The sequence below is a fragment of the Spermophilus citellus genome, assembly GCF_964194105.1.
Source record: "Spermophilus citellus genome assembly, chromosome: 15".
NCBI classification, from domain to species: Eukaryota; Metazoa; Chordata; class Mammalia; order Rodentia; family Sciuridae; genus Spermophilus; species Spermophilus citellus.
The window spans coordinates 92,206,828-92,225,908 of NC_138195.1; the positions used below are offsets into that span (position 1 = coordinate 92,206,828).

General features: G+C 48.7%; 1 protein-coding gene across 1 annotated transcript in view; it reads right to left on the reverse strand.

Moving 5' to 3' along the window:
• Positions 1 to 19,081, reverse strand: part of LOC308634241 ((E2-independent) E3 ubiquitin-conjugating enzyme FATS) — a gene marked incomplete at its 5' end in the record, with an annotated part of 217,664 nt that overhangs the window by 33,486 nt on the left and 165,097 nt on the right. The window lies entirely within an intron of this gene.

Here is a 19,081-nt window from a genome sequence, read left to right on the forward strand (position 1 = left end):
CTATGGGGCCAAAGTACCTGGGTTCACATCCCATGTCTGCACTACCCAGCCTCCACTATAATGTAGATGATAATATAGTAAATTAATAATATTAAATGGCATTCATTTAATTCTTTACATCACTCACTTTATATAATAAAATGTAATATATTTCATATAATTTACTTGATTATATATATATCAAAAATATCAACTATTAAAGTGGAGGTACTAATGTAATAATCATGCACATGAAGTGTTTGGTTCAGTACCAGCATTTAATAAGCACTGTTATTGTTATCAGGCAAGGTCCTGGGGCCAGCACAGAGGTCGACCTGCCTCATCAGGTCACTGCACAGTCCGCAGGCAGTGGGCCCACAGGCGTGTCCAGCGTGCTGCCTGCCTCCGCGCCGCGGCAGCAGAGCTGGACACTGCCTCGCACCCACCAGCAGTGGACGGGGTCAGTAAATCATGTGTGACATGCTTCACAGCAGTTAAAAAGAATGAGTCCATGCGGAATGATCTCTGTGACAAAAGTCGTTAGGGGACTCTCGCTCTGTTCCCTCCAGTCCCTTCTCCACAGTAAAGAAAGGGGCATGACCTCCCACTCTGGCAACAGCCCCGAGCACCCAGCAAGGCCTTGGTGCAGCGGAGCCTCCCGGCCCGTCCGCCTGAGCCCCTGGGTCCCAGCCGAGGGAATGCACTTCTGGTGAGGCCAGGCCCTAGCCTGTGAGAAGCACAAAGACTTTGGGACCAAGCCCCCACCCCCAGCACCCTCCTGGCTCTGGGATCCAGCTCAGGAGAGTCAACTTGGCAGCTCAAGGTCTGATTCACCCGGGGGTAAACTGAGTTTTCCATGTTCTTCTGAACAAACAAAATGTAGTGACGTTCCAACCAGGTTCCAGGGGGGGTTGACACATTGAAAGGATTAAAAAGTACATAATAAAATAAATAAACAAAAAAGGCAATTGTAGTTAGATCTTGTCATTTGGAGAGGAGATTGATCCACTAGTGGCAAAGTTGCACTTTGCTAAATTGTACAGAAATAGCTTTCCAAACTTTTACCTCAAAAATCATCAATTCTATTTAAGTAAAAAACAAGTAGGCAGAAAAAAGCCCTAAAATAGTCACTCCTTTCTACGTGGCCTCTTTTGATTCGAAACTCTCTTAAAGAATCCAGAAACAAATTAGTTATCAGTGATGAGAGACTCAGTCTGGCTGATGGCATAGATCCATCCTGGTTTGGTTCTTTAAGCTGGTGGATTTATTTACAGATTCATGGACATAAATCAATCAACATTTTCATCTGTGTATTACCTATTGACCTTTTCATCTATCATCTGTCTGTCTGTTGGAGTTTGGATCCTAAATGGCCCCCAAAGTCCTTGTACTAAAGCCTCAGTTGGTGCCACTGGAAGTGGTGGAACCTCAAGCAGTGGCCTGGTGGAGGATGGAGGTGGGAGGGGGATTTGGGCGGCTGGCCACTCCTCCGCTCTCCTCTACCTCAGCCAGGAGGTGAATGGTCTGCTCCCCGATGAGCTCTCATCAGGATGCACTGCCCACCCCGCACTCAGGGCCCCAACACCAGGGATCCACCCAACTGTGGCCTCCCACACTGGGATCCAGACCAGCTTTCCCCCGGGTGCTGACTGCTGGGGTCTCTGCACTGACGGAGAGCTGCCGCTGCGGTAGGTCCATGCACATTCTCCTGGGAGTGGCCCTGTGTGCGGCAGAAGTTCCACTAGTGGCTCGAGAGTGCTAAACCAATGGCAGAAAGTAGAACGGAATTAGCTTACTGGAGAAAAGAAAAACATGTGGCCAAGGAAGAGCTTTTCCACAGCTTTTTGATGGGGCCTCTTTTTGTGGACTCTGAAATGCAGAGCGGACGGTGTCGCAGGCAGGCCTTCGCAGGGTGAGCATGTGCCCCATCTCCGCCCGCACACTATGCAGACAGACTGGAATTAAGAGCTCTTTAGTCGTGCCCTACGTTTTAAACCACCTCACCCCAGGGAAGACCCGCGGCCACTGTGGGCTCTGAAGTGGCCTGTGACCGGCATTTCTATTTCTCCACTAAAGCTTTGTGCCTCCTTCCTGGGTCTGGCGTGTGGCAGAGCTGCGGTAGCACAAATTTCCTTTAGAGTAACGTTCTCATATTCCTTTTCCTAAAGTCAGTTGAGAGTCCACAGCTCAACCATCCAGCAACCCTGCCTATCCCAGAATTGAGCTGTGGACCAGGGTGAAAGAAAACCAATGAAAAGGTTCTGTCTGACAGTTATGAATGGCTTCGACCAATTTCATATCCTTGACTCACAGAAGAGACCCTTGGACCATAATGTGGGGCCTGTCTATGCTCTCCTCAAGCTCATTGTCAGTGAAAAATGCACTGTATTTCCAATGTCAAGTTATCAGGGCACCCACCGAGCCACCTCCTAGGCGAAACGTTACCGAGGCTTTGGACATGACCTCTGAGCCCCTCCTGGGTGGTGCCCACGTTTTTCCCAAACACAACCTCACACTGAATCAAACATTACTTTATTAATTTCTTTTGTCTTCAGGACTCCTTAATCAATATGCTCTTCATACTAAAATCCTGAATAGCCAGCACAAAGCCAGTTGTTTTCAGGGAAGGATGTCATTGTGTCTATTAGACACAAGCTTCCAGCAGAGAGTTCAACAGATTGGCTGAGCCATAGTGTCATTGGGAACATATGGATATGATTCTGGGGAAGGTATTGTAAGTCATGTCCTGAACATGCGGGCTGACCCAGGTGGGCATCAGGAAGGCAGGTTCATGCACATTCTCCCGGGAGTGGCTCTGTGTGTGACACTCAATGGCCCAAGGCAGGTAATTGTCACATAGAATTCACTTTAGAATCATGTGTACACAAATCATGTGTGGTAGGTATGCTGGCTGGCAGGAAGAGGATCAGGAGAGTGGGCCACTCAAGATTGTCTGCTCTTGACCTTGACCTATTCAACTGAGGGCCTTGGGGACAGGTTTTAATGCAGGACATTCTCCACAGTCAAAACCACATCCTAAGCCGACCCAAGCAGCAGGGCAGGTGTGGGAGAGCAAGCCCCTCAGCAATCCATCATCCAAACCAGCTGAGACCAGGCATGAACCTGGGGTAGACGAGGCCCAGCAGCCCGTGCAGGCCTTTGCAGCAGTGGAGAATGAATGGCCCTTCCTCAGCACTCTACCTGCCCCACCAGAAAGTGTCTCTGGGATAAACGAATTTTATAGAACAGGCACTCTCCTGCTTCTTTCCTGGAATGAAGGAGACCCACAGATCTTTGGTGGCCTTCAAGGAGCCCTTCTTGAGCCACTGGCCCACCATGGGCACAGTTCTAACAACGTGGTACTTCAGTTCACATTAAGCCAGAATGTGCTGAATGGTTGCCAAGAAGGACCAGCACAGCTGCAGGACTCTGTCACCCAAATTGCAAAAGAAGAGCAAGAAAACCACGAATAGTAGACACACAAGCCCAGAGAGGACAGCTGACCGGGACACTCAATGGCCCAAGGCAAGTAAATGTCATATAGAACTCACTTTAGAATCATGTGTACACAAATCAGTTTAAATTTTGTTAAAGGTGTTGAAGATGAAATGACATCTCCATAGAACATTCATCCTGGTAGAGAAAGATCGTCTCTTGAGGTTTTAGGGGCTCAGCTTTGTGAAGATTCCTGCCTTCTTGAAACAGATTTCAACCATCCAACTAACCAAAGAGGCACTTCTGAACAAAGCCTCCTTGAATCTAAGACATATTCCTCCCTCCCCAAGTTCAATGCTGCTGGTGGTGATTTTCCCCTTTGAAAGCTGAATCGCCTTACAACTAACTGCCTGTTTCTTAGTCATGCAGTAATTGAAGCTTGTGTGGTGTCTCTGGGCATTAACATAAACACTGATTCCTGAACTTAACTGCATGTGGGCCTCAGGATTTCCTAAAAGTTCCAGTGCTATCTGCCTCTACCCTGTGTAGCCCTAGGCTGCTCTCCACCCCCACAGCCTTTTAAAGCGCGCTGTCTGCATTATATAGAGCTAACCATCTCACCTTCCTTCTTCACCTTCTGAGTCAGCAAACCCCAGAACTGTAGCATCAAACTGGAAACCAAAAAGTGGGCTTGATGGAGTGGGTGTCAATCAGACAGAAGCCTGCTCTGAGGGACACCTGTGGGTGAATGGAGGATTCTCTCTTTCAGTAGGACTTTGCTGTCCCTTCTTTTGGCACTGGGACATGAGAGTGCTGCAGTGGCAGGCTGGGAAGTCTACTGCATGGTGCATGTGCATCGAAGGACACAGAAGTCACCAAAGAGGAAGGAAGATGGGAACAACGGGAGCTCAATAAGCACATATCATGGTTTGGATCTCAAATGTCCTTAAAGGCCATGTGTTGAAGTCTTGGTCACCACCTTTAAAAGGTGGGGCTACGTGGAAGGAAGTCAGGTCACAGGTCCATGCCTAGAAGGAGGTTTCGTGACCCGGCCTCTTCCACTCTCTCTCTTTCTTCCTGGCTGACACGATGGTAGCAGCTTCGCCCCTCCACATGCTCCACTGTGACGTGCTCTCTCACCCTCAGACCAGCAGCCAATCAACCACGGACTGAAGCCTCTGAAACCATGAGCCAAAATAAATCTTTCCCCCTTTGAAGTCATTTTTATCGCAGGTATTTTGTTACAGTGAAAGACAGTTGACTAACACAATGCGCAGCTTCCTAGCAAGTTTATTATTCTTCTCCTTTCAAAGGAGAGAGACAACCTGAAACACCTTCAGTTCCAACACATGGAAAACGAAATGAGAGAAAGCAGAGTTAGCTGGTGGCCTCTGGAGAGACAAGTCAGGGAAAACAGAACATGGTGCTATGTGCAAGGCTGGTTACATCTTCTCTGCTTTCTTTCTTTTTTTAACTGGTGAAGGCATCCTCTTTTGGCTGCAGGTTAAAACAATTCCTCGTGTGAATGCGGGTCTCCCTTTGGTACCAAAACACAGCACTCCACCCAGCCTTCAGTTCAAAGTCAACATAATCGTTTCAGCATACTTCTGTTCAGCTCCTCCGGAGTAGCCCTGCAGCCGGGCAGGAAGGAAGGAGCGGGAGGAGGCGGACAGGGGTAAACAGCTCCGGCAGAGGCACCGAGCAGCAAGCTGCCAGCCTCAGGGTCCCAGAGACCATCCACACGGCAAGGCAGAGCTGGGGCTGGCGCCACTGGGAAAAGGAAAGATGAACAAAACGGGACCCCGAAGGCCCACCTGGAAGTCAGCCGGGAAGGACGAAGGGCGTCCAGAGACAAAGCGCACCATGAGCGAGTCCTCCCGTGGCAGGAAACAAGACTTCCTGCAGACGCCAGCCCTTCCTAGACAGCAAAGACTGTTTCTGCTATCGACATCAGCCACTGGAAGCCTCACTTCCTGAAGAGCAGGCCTGACGGGGAGAGGGGCAATGACCAGGAAGATGGACTTGTAGAAAGCAGTAGCCGTCACTGGTGGTCTATGAAAGAGCTCCCCCCCTGGAAGCCAGGGAAGACGGCTGGGAAGGGGAGCTGTGTCCAGATGGCCACAGGGCATTAGGACACAAATGTGCAAGGCCAGTGGGCAGTCAGAGAAGGGGGGAACCCAGTGTACTCGTGGAGGTTGTTCTGAGGTTGAGTTTCAAGATACCACGTGGGGAACTAACTGCAACTCTCACAGTAAGATTCATGCATGCAGTTGCTGCAAAGTAGGAACACATGTTTCCCCCAACCAGAGAATATCCAGAAAGGATGCTGGGTAACTGTCGAGGGCTGATTTTCCAATTATGTCTTTAGAGGTTTCAGCTTGAGGAACAAAAGTCTCAAAGCAAACATATGTAGATAGTAGAAATAACACAACACAACACAACACAACACACACACACACACACACACACACACATCTGTTTTCTAGCAACAGGATGACATCCACTACATTGCAAAAGATGATCAAGAGACACATTCCAGGTAACTGTTAGCTTGCCTCTTTCAACCTTCCACTTTGGACATAATTCCAGGCTATCAATTTTCCCACTATCCTTTTTCTCAAAGCATGACTCAGATCCTGAAGCATGAGAAGTGTTCTAAGCATTTCTCAAAACTTGATCACATTTGAAGTGATCATTAGATTTTTCATCAAGACATATCTCTATTGAAGAGATAAATCTTTAATAAATTTATTAGGGTTTGGATGTGAGGTATCCTGCAAAAGCTCACATGTAAGACAATGCAAGAAGTTTCCGAGGATAAATGATTGGGTTATAAGAGTCTTGACCCAATCAGGATTTAATCCTCTGATAGGGATTAACTGAGTGGTAACTGAAGTGATGGGGTGTGGCTGGAGGGCGTGGGAGTGGGGGCGTGGCCTTGGGTAGATATTTGTATCTGGAGAATGGAGTCTCTCCCTGCTTCCTGAACACAGGACGTGAGCTGCTTCCCTCTGCCACACACCCCGCCATGATATTTGAGCCATGAGGAATGGAGCCGGCTGTCTATGGACTACCTCTGAAGCTGTGAGCCCCCTAGTAAACTTTTCCTCCTCTAGAGTTGTTCTGGTCAGATCCTTTAGTCACAGTATCAAACAAACAAACAAACAAACCCACTAGAACAAAACTGTAAAAGGAATAAATGATTGCTGTAAAAAATATTTGAACTACAGAAAAGTATGCAAAAATTAAAACACCGGGCTTTGGGTTTGGATCAGTGGTCATGCACGTGCCCAGCATCACAGACACAACAAAGATTTAAAATGCTGACTGCGTGACACTGTCCAAATGCCCTAGGGCACATTTCTAGTGAATTCACGTGTGGCCTTCTGCACTTCTTAATTTCCACTTTGGAGGCAGCTGGCTACAGAACAGGACTGCCCTCCTCATGCCCAGGGCACAGGCACATGTCCACCAAGGTGTGGCTACTGGGAGGGAGGAGGGTGGCTTACTGCTGCTGACAGCCACTCTTTCCCTCTTGCCTGAGGATTTCAGAGCTTTCATCTCTCCTCTGCTTTTGTTTTCCCGGATTCTCTGCACAACTACCAAGCAGGAAATGCTGCACGTTAAAGCCGATCAAAATAAGCTGATCTCCCAGGTGTCAGAGGGAGGAGTAGAGGAGAATGTTGGTCAGGATCCTACAGAGTGATTGTCTGATCAGGGCTAGAGTCGCATCCCTGAATCACTGTGTGTGTGTGTGTGTGTGTGTACACGCACATGCATGGTGTGTGTGGTGTGTGTGTGCACATGCATCGTGTGTGTGTGTGTGCACAGGCATGGTGTGTGTGTGTGTGCACAGGCATGGTGTGTGTGTGTGTGTGTGTACACGCACATGCATGGTGTGTGTGGTGTGTGTGCACATGCATGGTGTGTGTGGTGTGTGTGTGCACAGGCATGGGGTGTGTGTGTGTGCACAGGCATGGTGTGTGTGGTGTGTGTGTGCACATGCATGGTGTGTGTGTGTGCACATGCATGGTGTGTGTGGTGTGTGTGCACATGCTGTGTGTGGTGTGTGTGTGCACATGCATGGTGTGTGTGTGTGTGTGTGTGTGTGTGTGTGTGTGGACGTGCTGAAGAAGGTGGGTCTTCCATTTCAGACTTTCACTGTGCTACCTGGAAACTCAGAGTTTTCAGTATTTCAGGGAAGAGAAAGAGGGTTGGATATTGGTCTCTGTGGTTCTCTTGAGGAAACATCAACATCTTTATCCTCAATTTGACAACTCTTTGTTGAGTACCTACTATATGCCAGGCTCAATTATGGGGCACTTAGGATGCAGCAGTGAAAACTCAACGTTCTTGTCCTCATGAATTCTACAACCAATAACTGTCACCTCCATAGTTAGAGTCTCACCTCCACTCCGACGATTCCACAGATATCCAGTGTCCACCACCTCCAACCCATCTCAGCTGGAATGTATCTACACCTAGTACTGCATCATCTTGAACTAGTAAATTAAACCTCCTACCCGCTGATTACAATTACGAAATCTCCTACCTCACACACTGTAACTCTGTCTTTTACTCAGCATCATGGAGACTTCAAGTCCCACCACCTCTGTGGCAGACACAGATGATTGCCTACTCTATAAACATCCTAGTTTTCTTTCCTTTGACTTAGAAAATCCTCCTTTGGTTCAAGATGGCAACGTAGGTCTGCCATGCCTGCCCACCTCTAGATTTCTTCCATTCTCTCTTGTAGTTCCAAGCTACTTACTGTTGAGTGTCTAGTTGCTCAGCACAAAACACAGTCCTAACTGGTGAGGGACAGGCCTGGATAGCTACAGCAATGGTAACATAATCAGGTTCACATGGGCTGTTTGTTAAACCCTGACCCCTGAGCTCACCCCAGGTTTCCAGTTCAGCAGATTTAGAGTGGAGCCTAGAACGTGTGCTTGAGTCCCTGGTACTGCTGATGCTACTGTTCTAGTAACCACACCTGAGAATCACAAGTGTAACTCATATAGCAGGTAAGAAATAAAAGAACAAAAGCAAATGAATACCAGTGGCTTGGCACTGCTAATAAAAATGTATAAACTAGCAGCTCTAACAGCACCTGGGAACTTGTGAGAGCTGCAGAATCCCAGCCCCACCTCCTACCACCAGGGTCAGGATCTGCATCGAAGCCCATCCCCGGGTGGCTCCCAGGCATGTCTGAGTCTGAGGTGCAGCACAAGCTACCTGACCTGGGTGGGCCCCAAAGCAGGAGGCTCTCTGCTCATCAGTCACTTGGGATGGTGACACCTGTCCCCAGCCACAGGGGCTGGGAGAAGGAACACAGGCTGCACTGGCCCACCAACACGACACTCATACGTGGCTCTTGTTGCTCAGAACTTCCTCGGCCAAAGACGTGATGTCAGAGATGGAGGCGTGCAATCCACCCCGGTGCCCATGAGAGAGCACAATGTTGGGCACATCCAGTCTCCACAGTCCTCCCAGTTCCCCTTCCTTTCCTCCCCGCCCCCAACTACATGCAGGCCAGGGACCAAGAAAATGTAGAAAGGTTTAAGTATCAGTGTAATCACTAGAACAAAACCACAAAGCTGTAAAATACATGTGTGTGTAGAAATACAGATACAGGAAAGCTGAAAATATATACCTTAGAGAGAAAATAGAGTAAATATGACAAAATACAAATATTGCAATTAAAGCATTAGAGGGGATCAACACCAGTCATGCCAATAAATGAAAAAGGACCAACCTCACTTTTTAAAAGAAAAAGACTGAACATGACAGTCAGCAGGAGGGCTTTGACTGTGGCTGACAAAACCACACAAACTTCCTGTGGGGCTCCACTGGTGAGAACATGGTCCAGCAGACGTAGAAAAGAGCATCTAGAAAGTCACAAGACACCTTGAGTGAGGCCGAAGCTTGCGGGCAGCCTGGGAGTCTCCAGCTAAGCAGTGGTGGTGGCCCAGCAAGATGGACTGAGGCCTTGCCCACCCCACAGTGGGCAGACACCTGGATGGTCCACAGGCGGCCAGCCTTGACCTATAGACAACATCTACCCTCTGCACGTCAGCTCAGCATCACAAGCCTGCACACCACGCACCTCCAGCTGCCTGGGCTGCCTCCAGCTCAGCTCCGTCCTTGTTCTGTCTGGACAGATGTTTTCTAGTAATAATCTGAGCATATGATCTGCCTCTCCCTTTCATGCACAGCGTCACATGGGTGTCCTGGGTAAACTGAAGAATCATCACTAAATGGGGACGGAACTTACCCTCAACTCACAGTCACAGGGCTTAAGCCAGAAACCGGTGGACTGTGCTGAGTTAAGGAGGAAATGAAAATTTGAAATGTTCAATATACATGACCAAGGACGAAGCCAAGAAGTGTGCACTGTAACAGGGGACTGTGAGCGCTGTAATGGCTCTGGCAGCAGAGTCCCCTTCCTGATACCATGTTTAATACAGATTCAACTAACAGCATTTTCAGGAAATGGACTGTGGGGGATCTGGGTTGGTGCTCTGTAGGGCTGGGGCTGGAAGGACACACACCTGCCCGACAGTGTCCCCTCCCTGCCCCTCTGGTCAGTCAGTTCCCCCCCCCCATCATCTAGACCTTTTCCATTACAAGATCTGGAAACCTCATTTGGGGAAGACAGAAATACCTCAGAGGGAAAGGAAGTGAATTCCAAGGCCCTGGAGCCCCATGGAGAAGGCCCCGGCTCCCCGGCTCAGGCTGCCGGCCGCTGGACGCACTTCCCAGCCAGGCCCACAGCATTTTCTGGTTCTCTCTGACACTTCTAATAAACTTCAGTCCCGTCAGGCCCGACTCAGCAGGAAACTCGGGGCCTGTGTGCGTTCCCCCCTAGGAATGCCGTGCCCTCCCAAGGGCTATTTTTGAGAATCAGAACTGGAGATGCTCCCGGGGCCTCTGAAGAGGAGCACATGCCCCATGGAAATAGAACCAGGAATAAATCAAGTGAGAGAGGAGGCTGACTCAGCTCGGGCTGCAGTCAGGAAGCAAAGAGAGACACGGAGCAGGCTGGTCTTCCCTGCCTCCCTCTCCAGGGACATCAGGCTTACACACTTGATGTCCTTTTTCCTGTTCCCTCCCCAAATGACCATCATTTCCCAATGAAATAAACAGGTGGCAAAACAACAAACGCCCGGCTTCCTAATCACTCCCATTCAACGCAGACTTCCCGCGTTACTTATTTCTCTTCACTGAGAGCGATTCTTAAGCAACAAAGCGTGTTTCTTTTATGGTCTTGCCTCATGAGACCACTTAGGGTATGGAAAAATGGAAATGTTTAACTGTTTTTAAAAAGCTACTGTAGAAGCATTTCCCTTATGCCCTGAAGAAGGAGAGATTTCTTTGTGAAAACAAATGTCACCATCTTATTGAAAAAAAAAAAATCATCATTTTGGAATAAGGTGGAGAAGACAGAAACCACTGGTGAGGAAAGGCCTTCTCTAAGCAGATGGTTGCAGAGGAGGGTGGGGAGAGGCACAGGTGGCTTGAGCTCTACCCTGGCTAGCTGTAACAACTGCTAGGAGAAGAAACGGAACATGGCTGAGTGTCATCTTATGTAGACAGCACTACTACTGGCATCCAGTGACTCGGAATGACTGAAGGACGTGACTTCTATCTTCGTACCTCAGCACCATCCCCCACCCTACCCACTTATGTGTATCAGAATATTCTAGAAGTTCACATCATTAGGGAAGAGTGAATCGACTTCTAGCTCCCTGACCACCCTGGTCAAGTTGTCCAGAGCTTCTCTTGGGATAGCAAGTGTGCTGCGTTTCACACCGATGAGCCTACTTGGTCTCTGCTGTCTGGGAGCCCTCTTTGTGTCCTCTCTTGATACCTTTCAAAGGACTGCTGGGTCAGGCTGTAGAATTATTGCAGCCTCCTGTAAAATATGAGTTTTTAGGTCGCAGGCCCTTAGGCTGCACTGGTGCTTGTTGTCTTAAGAAAAAACTTTAAAGGTCACACTAACAGCTTATGTGTGGGCATTAGGGGAAGCAGGGCTGGGGTACAAGGGAGCTCTTGGTACTATTTTTTGCCCCATTTCTGTAAATGTAAACTTACTTCAAATGGTCATCTTGATAGGTTTTTAAAAGCCCCCCACAAAAGCAGCAAGCAGTATTGTGTACAGTGAAAGCTGTTTCTCAGCAGCTCTATAAAATGACTATGTGTCCATACACCAGGAACAGCACAAGCACATTCCTAACGCCACATTCGTAAGACACCAGGTGATGCAAGTGTGGTCCACAGTGCCCATTAATCTGCTAAGGAGCAGAGAGGGTGTGCCAGCTGCTCAGAGCCCCGCAAGCACAGCCTCTGGCCCCTCCTGCATATCCCCACCTAGAACCTTGACCCACACCCTCCAGGGGGGTTCACATCCTGCAGTCACAGCTGGCTGAATGTGCAACATGACATCATTCCAGCAAGACAGAAGGTGCTAGAAAGAAGGTGGAATACAGGCCTAGAGACTTGGTACCCACACCCACCTGGTCCTGCCACCCACCAGCTATGTGACCATAGGGCCACCCAACCCATGCAGTTTCAAGTGACTCATTCACACTGAGATAACACCGCCTGCTCTGGGAGGAGGAAATGGAACCACGTGAAACTCAAAAACGATGATGCGCTAAGCAAAGATGAAGCTTCACTATAATCCACAGCCCTGGGGTGGCCTGTATCTAATGCCTAATTTTAAATCTGTGACCCATAAGTGATTTGGATAAATTTTGTCCTTGACTTCAAATTTTAGGGAAAAAAAAAAAAAACCCCATGCACACAATAAGCCCAGAGAGGCAGAAAGGCAGTTTGCTAAACCCTTGACCAATGTCTCCACCCCCCCTTGCCCCAAACTTTCCACTTTGCCAAATTTACTGGACGAAAGCCAGCTGAAGGTCAATGTAAGGTAGGGGTGTGACCCTCTTATGTGGTGTCACGAGAGTTGTCTTTTGGGTAGAGCAAACCAAACCATCTTCTGGGTCTGAGAGGCTCTTGGGGAGAGAGCTGTGCTATTCAAGCCACTGACAGTGTTTTTGCCCCTTGAAATGCCAGCTCTCTCCGTGAGTCATGTCACCTGGGGAGCAGGTGAGCGAGAAGGATATGGAGTTAGAAAGAACTAAAGAAGACCTGCAAACTCACGGCTGGAGAGTGTGCAACAAAAGCCTCTGCCCCTGCCTGCTCCCGGGGATGGGCTCCTTTTGGTAAACTACTCTAAAGTTTCCCACCTTCAAAGATGCCCCTGAGATCTTTACAATGGGGGTGGGCTGTTAGATAGACTGGGGCCAAACTTCTGCCTCACCCAGCTCCCAAGGAATGACAGACGTGGTGTCCACGGTCAAGGTGTGAGTAGAGATCTTTGGACCTTCTATTATAAGGCTGCAAGCACTCAGGAAGGGCCCGCCTTACTCCAAGAAGCAACATCCTGCTATGCCCCCATGGACCCTACTCAGGTGTGGACTGGTGAAACTGAAATGAAAGTCCCCTCAATGGCCAAGTCCTGCACCCCCCAGCTTCGCCCTGGATTTGGGCAGGAGAATGCACTAAGAGGGGCCGTGGGTCTGAAATGCATGAGATCTCTCCACAAGCACTGCAGAGCTTGCCCTGTCCAGACCTAGAGGGCTCAGAGCTGGACCAGGGAAGGCACCGCCGAGCTCCCATGAGTCCCTGGTCCTCAGGACCACTCACGAGTGTGGGAGCCCAACTCACCCCAACCAGGGACCCAGGCCGTAATGTGCACAGCAGCCTGCTCTTGGGGGTTACTCTTTTCCTCCACAAAGATGCTGTTCTTCCATTAAGGCTGATGGCAGTCATGTGGCCTAACTGAAGGCACTTCATTTTCCAGATTTTCTAAAAATAAATCCCAGAGAAGGAAAACATATGTATCATCTCTATTTGGGACTGCAAAAACACAAGCAAATGGGACTGGAGAGACTCGCTGCCCTGGAGATCCAGTTCCATCCTGACGAAGGGGTCAGGTCCGGCCCTTGTCATTAGACGGTGTGGATACGGGACAAGGAAATCAGACTCGACTTGTGATAGGAACACGGTTCAGCAATGCCCTTTGCATCCCCGAATAAACTCATCCCGTCCTGTCTTGGGTGGCCAGGACACTGAAGGTGTGCTCTGGCAACTCAGCTACAGAACCGCTCTGCATTAAGGGTCCAAAGAAGAGATGCATTCCTGAAAAGCTCACGCTACAGAAAGTCTCTAAAATGAGAATTTTTAAAATGACTCTCATTATTCACTTGTGATGATGTATGCCAAGGGTAAGAAGAAAGTGCCTCTTGGCTATAGTAATATCAAACACAAACATCCTTCCCTAGTGACATGTGTAAGGAAAAGGTGGTGACAGCACCAACACCAACTGCTGGGGGGCAACTCAGGTGTCACAAAATGGCAACGCTGAAAATGAGTTGTTGGGCTGCATAAGTAATTTCTGAATTTGGCTTTAACATGGCAATTTTCCAGGTGGGACCCTCTCCCTGTTTGGGGTCCTCTTTCCCATCCTTGAACTTTCAGGCCCCTTTGGTCTTGGCTTCACCTCTGCACCCAACTTGGTCAAGTGCTGGGGAACATTCAGGCACATTAGTCTCTGCCTGGCAGTGAAGGTTGTCCCCAGGGACTGGAGAGCAGTTAGCTCAGAGTTTTTGAAAATAAGCAGTGAAGGATCAGGCAGGGCCTGGGCTAACCCCCACATCCCTTAGTTTAATGACTTGTTTTCCTCCAAATCCAGGCATTTCCTCAACTCCGGCCTTCCCCAGCTCTCCATGGAATTGACCAGCGAGTGCTGCCCATGGCACCTAAGACACCTGGGGCCACCACGCACCAGCTACGTGCATCACACTCACCTGGTCACCCTCTGGCCCTGCTGGCTTTACTGCCCCACCTGAGATCTGGAAAAAATGAAGTCACATCACAGAGTCACAAACTCCTCCCTCCATGATCTGGCCTCTGCCAGCTGCCTGGGCCTGGAGGGCTCCTCCCCAGCCCCTCTGTGCTCCAGCCCCCTGGCCCTGGTCCTGAGCCCTGAATGCTCCAGGTCCTTTCTTGCCTCATATCAGGACTTTGCCCCAGCTGTACCTCCTATCTAAAAATGTTCCTCCTCTCTAAGGCAGGCTCCCTCTTGCCACGAAGACTTTGGCTGGAATATCACTTATTTAGAGGAGCCTTCCTGGGCCACCCCATTCACAGAAGCCAGCAAGGAGTCACCCAATGCCATGGGCCAATTCAGGGGTCTGCAGAAATTCCTGTCACCACTTGAGACTCCTCAGGTGGAAGCGAGTGTCTGTCTGTTGTCCCCATCTCTAGCTCAGTAGCAAGCTCCATGGGAATGGGGACCTTGATTGCTCACTGCAGTGCTGAGCACCTGAATGACACCTGGCACTCAGTCAGCACCTGTCAAGTGACTGGCATCATCACCGAAGTGACAGCTGGTGATTGTGGCAAGGGCGTTTAGCCCCTGAGGAGCCACGCAAGTCCTGAAGACTCACTCGCCTATTGCAGAGCAGATAGTGAGGGGACCCGGAATCCTCATCCAGAAGCATCAGCAGGGGAACCTTGACAGTCTCCACAGGATAAAAATCAACTCAGTAATTCAAAAGTGTCTTTGAGGTACTCCTCTGTTCAGGTCTCCCTCGAGGAGGTGGGGAGGTGGTAGTAGGCAGACGGACGTGGCTGCTGCCCCTGAATGGGCAAGTTGACAGAAGCAAAGGTGCTTCAACCTGGAGCCTGTCCCTCCCCAGAGGGTTCAGCTGTGAAGTGTCCTCCAAGAGCTCACACAGGAAACAGTGCAAAACAGTTGAGAGGTCAAGCGATGGATTAGGAGAGTTAACACAATCAGTGCTGACTTCCTGATAGGGTTAACTGGGAGGTGACTGCACGCAGGTGGGGTGTGGCTAGCGGAACTGTTCCTTGGGGGTGTGACTTTGGGACACATATTTCATCCTTGTTGAGCAGGGCACTTTCTCCCTGCTTCCTGGGGCCACGCCCTGAGCTGCTTGCCTCTGCCACACTCTCTGCCATGACCTCGAGCTCCAGAGAGGTGGAGGGAGTGGGCTGTCTATGGACTGAGACGTCTGAAACCGGGAGCCCCCCCAATACACTTTTCCTTCTCTAGTCGTCTTTGTCGGGTCTTTTGGTCACAGCGGTGAGAAAGTTGACTCAAACACTGCCCCACCCTCAGGAGAACAAAGCCTGTTATTCTCAAGAAGCTGGGTTCTCTGTTTCCATGGCCTCCAGGGAGGGAAAATATTGTTTTGAGACCAAGTCCACATCCCCAACAGCAGAGGCACTTGTGCACCCTGTGGGCCTTCTTTCCTGATCATTCACTCAGTGCTCAGGAAGGTGGCGGAAACTGTGACAGGAGGAAAGAAATGTAAAAGAGGCAGAAAGAAGGAGAAGCAAGGTGTAGTTCACTCTGCAAGCTGGTGCTGAGGTTCCTCTTCCCTTCACCTGTGAGCCAAGAGCCTGCTCACTCCAGGGGCCTGTTGCTCCCAAATTTCTGGAAAATCTACAAATCCTCACTCAGAATCTTAAAATGTTGGTAGAAATTCAGCCACTTATGGAAATGGCCTGTGTACCACTAATTGGCATAGTAACACATGTATTTTTTTGAACAGAGGAGCAAAGAGATATCCAGGATACTTTCTAATGCAACCTATTGATCAGATATTGGAGGAGATGTCAACCTAAGGATCCCGAGCAGCCAGACCACCGTGAACTGTCCTGAGATCACCAGACTGACGTCATCCTTGCACACCTTCCCATGCCACCCCATTAAGTTTACTTTAAAAAAAAAAAAGAGCCCGAGGACCCCCAGAGAGCCCCTGGCTTTCACGATGGCTCGCAGTCTCCCTTGCTTTCTAAGTAAACCTCTGTGCCTCAATATCTTTTACATCTAGAAAGTCTTTTCTGGGAGTTGGTCAAGGACCCTGTCATCCTGAGTTGAGGTCCCCCTCTCTAGGAGCTCCTCAATCCCCTCCAGGGATAGGAGAAATGGGGTCCCAAGAAACCTGGCCCAATGGGCGCTTGACATGAGCAGCAATTCAACCATGCAGGCGTCATTACAGCCATTTGTCACGGACATCAGTTCCCACCCATTTCCACTCTGAAACTTTTATCAAGCAGGTGGCAAGTTGGACCCGTTCCCACTTGGCCCCCCCTCTCTGGACGCTGCCTTAGCAGAAGCACTGACGAGTGGAGGGTTAGACAACAGCCAGGTGCAGCATGAGCACAGAGAAGCCGGGACCCCGAAGGCTCGGCGGTGGAGACCACTGCCTGCCTAACTCGCTAGTGGCTGTCAGTGGCTTCTCCCTGGATTTGAAATTGCACATTTTCCCTTTCTGACAAGGCCACCAGCCCAGCCCCGTGAGGGCAATTTTCAAAGGAAGGAGCAGCAGCTTCACAGGCCAGCCGACCAGACGGCAAGCCCGGGTGTCCTCAGGGAAACGGCGTCTCAGCCTCATCTGTGTGAGAAGGACTTCCTACCAGGAAAAAAACACTCCAAACTTCAGGGGGATTTTTTCCTGCTGGAAAAGGAGTTAAGCCACAAGTCTGTTTGGGGGACACTTCACTTTAGGGTCCTGCACCCAGTGGCATTAGGTGCTTCCTGAATATGATGTAACATTTAGGAATCCGATGCATTTTTAAGTAATTAATTTCTGAGAGAGATTGCTGATTGAAGTAACAGTGCGAGACAGTTATGGAATGTGAATTATGTCTCCACGAATTAGAGTGTTTTAAACATATAAAAGCTGTAAGTTATAAATAAGTTATATATAAACTCATATATACTCATTTATAAGTTATAAATACATCTTTAAGAAAGCAAGACTGCTCACCACAGCAATAGGCATGTGGCCGGCAGGTCCTGCGGGAGACAGGGACAGCTGGGAGTCATGTGGTACCAAGCTGAAAGCGTTTCGTGTTTCGCAGGTGGCGCCTGAGTGAATCCTGCTCTGCACTTGGCATTCCGGTCTTTGCTAGTCTTTGGACTTGTGCTCTAATTTCTTTTGGTTGAGAAACTAATTCAACTCAGCTGCAGAGACGCCAGTCTGTGTGCTTTAAGTTTCATAATGTAATTAACGATTCACATCCAATTACATCATGTTAAAAAGGCTCTCCCAATCCTTTCTCCACTAATCCCGGTCTCAGTGCCTCCTGTGCGGACTTGATGAATGCTCGGGAGGAAAGCAGAAAGCTCATTTGCAAGCACCGAGAGCTGAGCTTGAAATCATCAGTGGTATTTTAGCCTCCCCAAGGTTGTGTGAAAATGCATGCACACTTTTGGGTTGTGACTGGCGATCACAGGATGTAGTTTTATAAGGGAATAGTAAGAAAGGAGGAGTACAACTTCAGAATAAGACACCAGCATTCACTCTACAAACACACATACCAATCGGATGGCAGGTATTGTACTCCTCTGTCCTGGAGAAACTGAGTGAGGCCTGAAATCTTTGGTGTGGAAGTGCCCCCTCCCCCCGCAGGGGTCCTGAACTTCCTTCCCATTAGAACATCTTCTTCACAACCAGTGGGCCCTCAGGGACCCAAGAACAGGTTCTGTTTATGAATCTCCAAGACCTTTTGCCTTTCTACATCTCCTGGGATGGCTCAGCATAGGGGTTGGATACCCCAGGGAACATTCTTTGGCTCATTTTGCTAATGTGGTTGCTGTTGACCCCTCTTCCTCTCTCCTTTTCTCCTTGTTCTCTCCTCTCTCTCCTCTGAATATCTCAGAACAGAGAAAGTTATCTTATTCTTCACTGTTTCACCAAGCCACCCAGTAGCTCATATGTACACTGTACTCAATAAAACCATAAAAGAAGTTATTTTTCCATTCCCGGTTTCTTCATGCTTGTGTCAATTTCCTCTAAATCCATCCTTATTTTAAATTGTCACAACTTCCCCATTCTCTAAAGACAAGTCAGAATGCAATAGTGGAAATGTAAGGCAAAAGTTCATGGTGATTTGGAGTTCACCGTACATTGGCCCAAGTGGTGCAGGCTAACCACCCTGGTTCTTAGTGTCCTGAGAGTGAGGACATTAAAGTTTCCTTTTCTTAGGAGGAAAATCCTAACTCTCAAATAGCTGAAGGGGATGTGAGATAGAAGACAATTTCAATAGGAGGAAATAAATGAGGTCAATAAGCAAATGGGAAGTCCTGTCTTGCTTGAGATTTGAAAATGCACAAAAATAAGGTGCTAATTTCAGCTATGAAATTAGCAAAATGTAAAAATGTATATACTCAATTACAGAGGTTGCAGGGAGATATAAATTTGACAGACCAATGGTGTGCACACTAATCAATGTTTTGCAAGTGCAGGAAATTCAGGCTTACCCCTGAAGGCTAGGGTCTGACTCTCCTGACCCAAACTGAACCTTGGAGATCAACTCACTTCAGTGGGTCAAAGCATTGGAGTATGTTTTATGAGCCCCCTAAAAGCCAATGGTAATATAACATTCAAAGTCTAAACAATGCGCAAACCATTACCCAACCACTCTCCTTCCAGGAATATAGCTTAAGAACATGAGTAGGCATGGTCAAAATTTTATACGTACAGATATGCAGTCAGTATTACTTAAGGAGGTGAAAAATTAAAGTTAACTGCTCAACATCAGGGAGATAGTTAAAAAGTTGACATTT